The 10,110-nt window shown below is 35.8% G+C and overlaps 1 long non-coding RNA gene across 7 annotated transcripts; it reads right to left on the bottom strand.

The window, feature by feature from the left end:
- Positions 1-1,828: 1,828 nt before the first annotated feature.
- Positions 1,829-5,066, bottom strand: LOC112180579. Of its 7 annotated transcripts, XR_005802975.1 has the most exons (7): positions 4,622-5,066; positions 4,464-4,531; positions 4,213-4,273; positions 4,003-4,072; positions 3,336-3,398; positions 2,896-3,039; positions 1,829-2,794 (listed from the first exon to the last, which is right to left on the bottom strand). It is a non-coding gene; the product is annotated as an uncharacterized LOC112180579 (long non-coding RNA). The 7 variants fall into 7 exon arrangements; XR_002928362.2 differs by lacking the exon at positions 4,213-4,273; XR_005802978.1 differs by having other exon boundaries at positions 1,829-2,082; positions 2,254-2,794; positions 4,003-4,531.
- Between the last annotated feature and the right edge of the window lie 5,044 nt (positions 5,067-10,110).

Below are 10,110 nucleotides of genomic sequence, written 5' to 3' on the forward strand. Positions count from 1 at the left end.
TTAGTTTCTTTCTTCGTTTTCTTTTTGGGCCTCTTTGGGCTCCTATTGTAACCAAAAAAAAAAAAATCCTATGAAGACCCAAAAAGAAATAAAAAAGTAAATCTCAAAGAGAGAACAACATTCTTTGATTCTAAGACGAAAGTAAACAATAATGCAGACATATATACAAAATTCACCAACAAGAAGTAAGAACTACATGAAAAATTAGACACACCTATATATTTTGCATTTGCGTTGTCTAATTAATAATTACTCAATAGAAGGCGACCTTTATCATGCAGAAAAGAAAAAGAAAAAACCTAAACACAAAAATCTCTACTAGTATATATAAAGGGAGGCACTAAATTTGGTATAAAAAGTTCTACCAAAAATGGAACTCCCTTGAATGCCCATGATATAGATAAAAATTAGCAGATAATCAGATATGCAATGAAAAAAAAAATTTAATGATAACATGCAACAAACAAAGAGAAGTACGCGATCTAGCTTCTATTCAATTTCTCACAAAAGCAGTTCAGTTCAGTTTCAAACTCTTCTCTATCCCAGTTTGTACAAAAAAAAAACTAGTGGAGAAGAAATCTTAATTACTCTGCAATTGATTTCAATTTCTAACCACCTAATGAATTAATCTCAACTGTACGTTTTAGAATTTCAAGATAGTTGCATATTTGGAATTTCAATTTTCTACAAAAACAAGATTAATGCAATTATTGGTCAGATATTTTGTAAGTGTTATCTTTTTTTGCAATTTTGGAAAAATTTCAGTCCTTACTTTATAGTAGAGTAGAGGAGATGAAATTTCATTTTCTGATTTTTTACAAAAATACGCCGTGTAATTAGGATATTAAAAAGTACGCGGAGAGACCACTAAATTGCTTAGAAAAAATGCAATACAGACAATTAATACGCGTATATTGTACGCTTCATGTATCTTATATATTCGAAAATCCAAACAATACGCACTACTTCACTTTCTCTGATCATTTCTCTCTCTCTCGACCTCACCAACTCTTTCGCTCTCTCGATCTCCATCATGGCAAAGCTCTCTGATTCCTGCAATTCCAACCGTTCCGATCATCGAAACAAATACCTGAAGCCGAAGAATCCGGGTGACCGGAAATCCGGTGCTCGAAAATTGGTGACTCTATTCCAGGGTTTGGGGCTCCAAGACAAAACCCCTTCTTCTTTCATGTTGTCGCCTACGTCAGCAAAGAGCCCTAGCTCTAACCCTAGATCTGGAATCCCGAGCGCACCTCCTACTCCCAATGCACCGGCGAGGCATGGTCTCCGGCCACCGTCTTGCCTCAATGGCTCGGATATGCGGCAGGTTACAGTTGTTCTCTTCCAGAGTCAGATTTCTCTTTGCAATTTTAAGCTTTCTGCTAAAGTTTTGTTAACTACTAGAATTTTGGCCTTTAACATCGGCCAGAAACCGATGTTAAAAAAAAAACCATCAGATGTCTTAGTGGGTGATGTTAAAGATCAGGAAATCCCAGACATCGGTTTTTAGCCGATGTTAAAAATGATTCTAGACATCAGTTTCTTGTGAGGTCCTGATGTATAAAATGACTATAGACATCGTTTGATTTATAAAAAACTGATTTCATATCCTGCTATGACATCGTTTTACATAAGAAATTGATTTATATATCAGTATTAGACATATGTTCTATAAATAGAACTGATGTCCTGAGTCATTTATAACATCAGTTTGTTATTTCAAATTGTTGTGTCTTCATTCTTTTTGCTTCAATTTCTAGTTTAGAAGTGATTACCAAATCAGTTTCTTCACTAGAAAAGTATCACAATGAGAATATCAATGGTAAGCAAAAGAAAATTCTCATTAATATTATTGATAAAAACAGTACAAAGAGTAGGGAGAAGGGGACATATGGCCTAAACTTCTCCATGTACAATAGCAAAAGAAAAGAACAAGATTAAAGTCTCTTAAATAAACCATATGAAGACAAAAACGGTTTGTAGATACAGTAAAAAGAAAAAGAAAAAGAAAATAGCAATTTGTTATAAGATAAAAATACTTGTAACTTGAATTTTCAGTCCTTGGTGTAGCTGCGAATGAACCTAGCAAAAACATGTGCCAATGAGCTGAGAACTAGTTTCACAGATATCCACTTAAATTGCAACTTCAAATCACAAAAAGTAGTTAAAGTAGAGGGCAATGACTTAACAATATCATTAATCTATAGCTAAAATATAAAGTACAACAGGGGTGACATAGGCCAAAGTCCACACCTGCATTAAAGAACAGGTAATCTGAAACATTGAGAAGATGTTTGCCTGTACAAAATATTAAGGTGAAAGAGCTAAATGCAAGTTGTTATGAGAGACCCATACCAGCTGTATATATTGATATACTCTTTATTCAAGCCGTTCATTTGTAAACTAACTCACCAATTAAACAGAAAACATAGACGATTATTCGACAGATTCTATCTTCCAACAATAACAAATCCATACTAGTATGCAAATAGAGTAATTTTGAGAAGAGAATAAGAAACTAAACGTGCAGACTAGACCGTGCATGCTACTACTATGTTATCTGCATTTCCAGAAAACTTCAACGTAGGTAGATTTAATTTAAAGCAAGATCAGGGACAGCTATAAATTGAACTTCACCTCTCTCAAGAGTTGTGTAGCACTACCTATCTATGACCCAAACTGAAATTATCTTGCTGTTTTACCACATGATGACATGAACAAAGGGCCAAGATTGAGTTCATTATACTAAGAAATATTGTATAGGAAAGGTCTCCATAACGGCTCTCCTGTGTTGCTACATATTCAAAGTCAAAGGACAACTTTGAATTTAATCTTGATATGGAAAATGGAACTTTACAAGTGAACGCATAAGCATCAAAGCCTTAAGGTATTTACCTGTCAACAATGAGAGTAGTTGCAGAAGTCCCATCAATGGCAATGGAAGCAATCAGTTTACGAAGATGAGATGGAATGTCTCCGAGAAGTGAGAAGAGTGTGGCCTTCCATGAACGGGCCCAATCCATTTTTTCTTCACTCTTTCTAGACAATGGAAAGAAAATATCAGTTACTTGGGCAAGCAAAATTAGTGAAAATATTCAGAAAAGCAATTGATTCTTCTTGTTAGGTCCACAGTACTTAATTAACTCCTTGATCTTTTAGTTATCCTTCTGTAGATTCACAGAGAGAGAGAGAGAGTTATTAGAGTTTCTCACAGAATAAAAATCAAAATCATATATGTGTGTGTATATATATATATATATATAGACACACACGCTTACTTTGATTTTAACCACCTGATTCATTTACTTAAAGTTAGAATTAGAAAACAAACTTACCATGTGAGCTAAGATTTTACTTAGACACACACTCATTCTACAATCCAATCCAACCACCACTCCCTGATAAAAAAAAGATAAACTCAGACACATACACAGGTTCGCCAATCCACAAAGATTAACATCAATAGTTTAGAAAAAAAGTTTAAATTTAAAATTAACATTACATTAACTCGAGCCTGTATATGCAGTGAAGCAATTCTCTCATAACCATTCAGATTATTAGAAAAGTCCCATTGTAGGTTGTAAAAGCTCATACAATAATAGAATATGGTGTCTATAACTTATGCATGTGCTTTCTGTTTATATTCTTGAAAGATATCTCATGAATCAATAGAAGGTAGTAATCCCTCATGACTCAAAGGTCTGCAGCATTTACAGAGCATGATAGGGAGGTTGAGAGTCTCTACAAATTACAAGATTGGTTAATCTTATCTTCATAATTACGTTGAGAATAATCATTCTTAGATTTTACAATCACATTGTACCTGAAACATTCATTTCTTTATTTGCTAATAAAAATAGTAAGCTGAGGAGGAAGTCAAAGACGACAAGATGCATAAAATCTGAAACATTTATTTCTTTATACATGAACAAATGGATCCAAAACAGCACATGATCATAATTAGAAAGTTTAGAAAACATAAAATCTGAAAAGAGGGAATACCTTAGCAAAGCAGATGTGATCACTAAATCAATTTTTTTTGCAAGTCCACATGCTTGTGCAGATTATCAACCTGTAATGAGACCAAAAGATCATTCTGCATAATTTGTTGATTTGTTTTGGAAAAAGAACACATAGAACCAGACACAAACTTTAAGATGAAAGAATCAAATAAAATTATCCTGGTTGGCAGTCCATTGGTTATTGTGGTACCTGGTACCCTGTTTTAGCTAGACTTGAAGCTTAGTTTCCTTGTTTAAGATCGTCTGTTAATCTGTTATAGTGGACTATTTATATTAGCTTTTATCATATCAATACACAATATCTGTTCCCAATCAATTGTACACTATAATTCAATGTCATATAACAACAGAAATTGGAAAAAGGCCTTAATCCTCACTTATGCTATTGTTTGGATTTTAGTAAAAAAAAAATACACCACATTAACAAAAAGCTACAGAAACCTTCATAGGCAGAGAACACACGAATTGAATGTGTCTTGACCAGCACGAGAGCAAGCATGGAGTCTCCTCTGCAAAACCCAAAACCTAAAACTCAATAATAGTCCAAAACTTTCCCAAATCAATCACAAAACAATGAGAAGAATCGAGAGAGAGCAAACCAGAGATGGAGAATGCCAAAAGAGCTCAGAATATGAATGGCAATTACATGGCCACAAACTTAGAAAGCTCAAACTTGCCTAGAAACATCAACGAAGAATGCTTGTTTCTCCGATATATGAAACACAAATCGTTGTAAGAAAATTAAGAAACAAAAACTCAGATCAGTGAATTAAGAATTCTCAAATCCTTCGAAGACAAAAACTGAACAGATTTGTGAATTACCTATAACACAAAAGCTCACAAATCCCTCGAACTCTGATTCCATTCACCGTTCACCGTCTGAGGTGGAGAAGAAGGAGGAGGAGGAGGACTGGGTTCTGGTCGAAGGTTGAGAACGAAGGATGAGGGTTCTGGTCGGAAGCGGAGGTGGAGGCCGAGGAGGAGAGGAAAGGGAGGTTGGGTGCTAATCGAATAGTTAGGGCAAATATCTGAAGTAAATTTGAGTCGTCCAAATATGTCGTGTGGGAAACAAATTTTACGTTTCTTTAAAAAATTTAACTTAGCCGCTCTGCGTTTTCACAAAAATTTAAATAAAACTTTTGAATCGATGTCAGATATATACATATAAATCGGAATTTGAGGAATCGATGTTAATAATATTTTTTTACATCGCGTGAATTCCTCACTGATGTAATTGTAGTGATGTCTAAGACCAAAATTCTAGTAGTATACGTTCTTTGAGGTAGAGGTGTCTGAGGCGCGTGTTTTGTTTAGTGGGTTAAGCCTAGATTCGTGATGGGTCCATTGCTGTTCTTGATTGTGTTGTTCTTGGTGAATGAAATTAAACCAGTCAAAAAAGAAAGAAAGTAAAATTAATGTTTTGGTTAGTTGTGTTTATGGGTTTAAAGTCTTTAGGGGATCCAAATATCTCTATGTTGTTGTGGTCTGGATAGGGAGTATGCAGTTTTAGGAAGTCTCATGTGAATTAGGTGGCAAAAGAATTATGATCATGACCTTCTAATGGCAATGTAAATTTGAAAAGTGATTGTCAGTGCTTTTTCTCTGGTAATGATTGTAATTGGCAGCGTTGCTTCGTATGGAGACTCCTAAAGTTTAGAACTTGTTCTTATGGATTGTTGTTGATGGCAGGCTTTTCGCCGATGAATGCAGAATGCACAAGCAGTGTGGCAACCGCCGCACTCTCTGTTGTGCTAGGTGTACTAGCTTCTATATATTGATTATCGTTTCAAAGGATGCAGGCATCCACGACAATTTGGGCTGCTTTCTGACTTACCTGTGACTCTGTGAGTTTTATTCCTCCTTTTCTATGATTTTTAATGGTTTCTTGCTTTTAAACTTGAAATCCATTAGTGTTCTGCATTTTGGGTAATGCTGTTCATGTGGAAGCCTAGGATAATATTCGGATAAGGTTATGGTTACTATGAAACCAATAAGGCTGTGAATGCAAAACTTGCAAGAAATGTTGTGCAGCTTAGTTGGAGTTTTGCTGCAGATGATTGGTGGCAGAGTCACTCTACTTATGGTGTATTACAGAATGATTGTAGTGTTTCATTGAAGGGGATTCTCTACCATGCTTGGAGTTGGTCAAGAGTTGGAGGCGGAGCTTTGGTGCCGTCTCAAGGGTTTGGGATTGATTGGGTCGCAGGTCTCAGCTTGATTCCAACCTATTGATATACTTCATCCTCTCTACGTTATTGTCAAGAATTTTCAAGTTATTGAAGAAGGATTTGCTTTATGGAACCAAACAAGCTTGGGTACAACTTGGCTGGGATTTTTCCATGTCCGTATTTCTGTTAGAAAGTGATTTCTCCAGCTCTGCTGATATTAGTTAGTTTTTCCCCCCTTCTTCTGGCTTTTGCGAACCCGTACATTTCCTCATGTATTGGTAGCAGTTGTTTTATTAGCTATCTGTACTATAGTAGCAATAGTAGTCATATGTAAATAGCTTCAACTTTATAATATTAATTTTCTTTTTCTGAATTCTGAAAAAACGAAGTTATGCTAGCACTCTTTACTTTTTTGTTTTTGATTTGGTGTACACTTGTACTGAATTAACAAACTCGGTTACTAGAGAGATGGATCAAACAAAAAAGACCAAAGAGGAAAACTGAACCAGCAAAGCAAAGAAAAATTAATGCTGGCAATTCATGGAACAAAACTAATAAGGTAAATAAGACGGAGCAAAGTAAGGACTAATGCATAGTTGCACTGGTGCAAAATGAACATCACGACATTCCTTTGTAGAATTTATGAATAAATCGATGAGAACTAGAATGGTTCTTTTAAGGTCAGACGTCAAACAGCAATAGCTAGCAGCTTTTCCAAACGAGTATCATGGATTGTTGGCATCATAAGAAGGTCGTCCATTTGAAGAAGTAGAAACTCACCAACTCACCAATCCCATCATCACCTCCAGATTTTGATGTCAACGTGAATGAGATCTCAATACCTGCGCAGAGATTAAAAACTTCAACAGTTCGAATTAAGAAGCTGTACTGGTTTGTTAATCAACGTTTAATTAGTTCATCCTAGTTATAAATCTCCATAATGATATAGTAATTATTCAATGGTCACATTTTGGATGAAGAAAAATTCAATGGTCTTTAGTAATATTCTAACAGCAGAGCAAATTAGCAATGCATATAGAAGATTGGTTGATGAATATGTTAGTTTAAACAAAAATATTAGATTACTTCACAAAACAATATAAATACAATTATATAAACACAAAATGAAGAATTGTAATTTGATAAATGGATCATGAACCATAACCTGAATGGTCACTCAATCCAAGCTTAAGTCTTCTGCGCTTCTCTCATGTGGTATTCTCTTATGGGGCAAGAAAACTATATTACCGATAATTAGAGAGCACAGGGACCTAAGCCTTATATAGAGCCTTGGATATTATGTATCCTCCCATAAAAGAAACAAAATCATATTCCAACTAAATCTCTATTAATACATATCCATTTTGACTTACTAACTTTTATTAATAGCCAAGTCATATATTAGATTTCCTACACTTTATTTATTCAGAATCCACATAAATAAAGTCTCTAGGAGTTAGATTCTCAATGATTCTCTAATTACTTATTCTGCAAATAATAACAAGTTGTTGTACCGAACGTGAACTTAGGATATAGTCCAAATATTCTTACAGAATATTGACGATACTGAACATAATATATAACATCCTCAAAACAAAGTTACTCTTTCTTTAATGTACTAGAGATCTCTGCAGATATTCTCCAATTTGCATAGTATTTAAATATCGGCAGTTTGGAAGTTCACCCTACCTCTGTAAACTATATATAATCCGAGTAAAATAGAGGTTACATAGCACACCATAACGATTCAGCTTCATTTGGCCAACTCAATGGAGCTTCATCTACCAGCTTATGTGCATTTTGCTCTATATACCCTCATGTGATCACCATTGTTCTTTTGATTACCTTTTCCCAACCTACCGTCGCTGTAAATGTATTGAGCAACGAAACTAACTGAGTCACCCTGTTCAAGTTCAAAGAATGAATCCCTTCACTTCGGCAATTGGCATGGAGTTACTTGTGGCACAAGGCATCAAAGAATATATAACAGCCTTGAAACTATGGCGGTTCTGACAAGGAACCATATCATCTTACATTTGCAACCTCTCTTTTCTCAGGTTCATCAGCCTTTGAGATAACAGCTTCTTTGGCAAGATTCCACTGCAAGTTGATCATTTGTTTAGATCCGGCATCTAAATCTCAGTAAAAACATGCTGAAGGGGTAAAAACATCTAAACCTCTCTTTATAATTGAGAAATTTAATACTCGACCTCCTCCTCCCCAGACTCGTTGAATTGAATCTGAAATCTGTTTAGTCAGGGGAAAAGGAACCGATGAAACTATTTCCAATCTGTTTATTGAGTTGAAACGAATTTACTTAGTTTCATCTCGATTTTGTCCTAAGGTTTATGTAGATTTGTAAAATTGGGGACGAATATACCACTCATTTATCAGAAATTACTATGCCAAAAAGGCCTTCAGACGACACACTTCAGACGACATAAGTTTTGTTTTATGTCGTCTGAGTTTTTCAGACGACATAATTTTTTTTTCTGTCGTCTGAATATACACTAAAACCATACTGGTTTAATTTGGAAAAATGGTGAGCATTCAGACAACACATTTGTGTAGTTGTAGAAGGTGGTGATTTCCTATCTCAAATTTGGATAAATGGTGAGCATTCAGACAACACATTTATGTAGTTGTAGAAGGTGGTGATTTCCTATCTCAAATTTGGAGGGATATCCAAAAATTGATTTGGTACTTTTCCCTCTCAAATAACTAAGCCCTAGTTTACTAGAAAATATTGTGACATTCAGACAACATTTAAATGTTGTCCGAGTGTGGAGCTTCTTTTAAAATTTTCTAATTATTTTGACCTGTGCTTATAGAGATCGACCTCAACCCTTCACCCATTCTCTCTCCTTCTCACTCGGGCTCTCTCAGCTCGACCTAGAAACCGTGAGGAAAACTCAAACACGAGCTCTCTCTCCTTCTCACTCAGCTCTCTCAGATCTCGATTCTCACTCTCTCGATTCTTTGTTGGCTAAGATTGAACTTCTTCATCATATTTCTATCAAATCTGGCCACTTCAGTAGAAGATCTACCAACTCTCTTCTCCTTCTCTCTCGTGTCTTTCCCAACCCTACTCTCCCTCTCCCTCTCCCTCTGTCTGTGTCTCCGAATATCACATTCTCTCTCTACAATCCTCTCCGTCTCTCTCTGAAATTGATGGAGATGAAGTCTATCTGCGCCACAATTTCTTACGGGAGACGATGGAGCCGCCCCAGTAGGGTCTGGCAAGCCTCCGTGAAAGCATATAGCCGCCAAGGAGAACGAGTCTCCGCCTTCAGATCTCCTCTATATGGCCTTGGATTTGAAGCCTTCGCCAGCGGCCAAGTTGAATAGTCTGTTGCCGCCACGGCCTTGAGATGCTTCCTGAGAACTCCGTCCATGGAGCCTTTGGAGAAAGTTGAGAACTTTGGCCGTCTTGCTCATTGGTTTTTTTCTCTAGCCAAATCAAGGTACAATTTTATTCACTTACACTGTGAATCTAGGGTTCTATGGTTGAGTTTTTCGTTTTTTGATCACTAATTTGGGCGATCTATGGTTATTTGTTTATTATACTTGAAAGTTCTTCAATTCTTCCCATGCTTTTCTTTATCAATTTTGATGCGATTGTTCTGGGTTTTCTGGGTTGTGTTTGAGGGTTCGTGTGTATTGCTATTGATCAAAACAGAGCTGTAACTATCTATAGTATCTATAATGGGTTTGCTTTCCATTGTTTAGTTTTGTTTTAGTTTTAGTTTTAGCAGCACTGCATAACTGGGTTTGAGTCTCTATATTTTCATATCTGTCTTGATATTGGTTTACGGAAAGTTAAGAATTGAGATGGGTATTTGATGGGTTTGGGCTGAGTGTGAGTATTTCTTGAGATTGAAATACATATGCATTTGTTCTGATCCTTTTGTCTTTGCTGA

Source organism: Rosa chinensis, chromosome 7, assembly GCF_002994745.2.
Source record: "Rosa chinensis cultivar Old Blush chromosome 7, RchiOBHm-V2, whole genome shotgun sequence".
NCBI lineage: Eukaryota > Viridiplantae > Streptophyta > Magnoliopsida > Rosales > Rosaceae > Rosa > Rosa chinensis.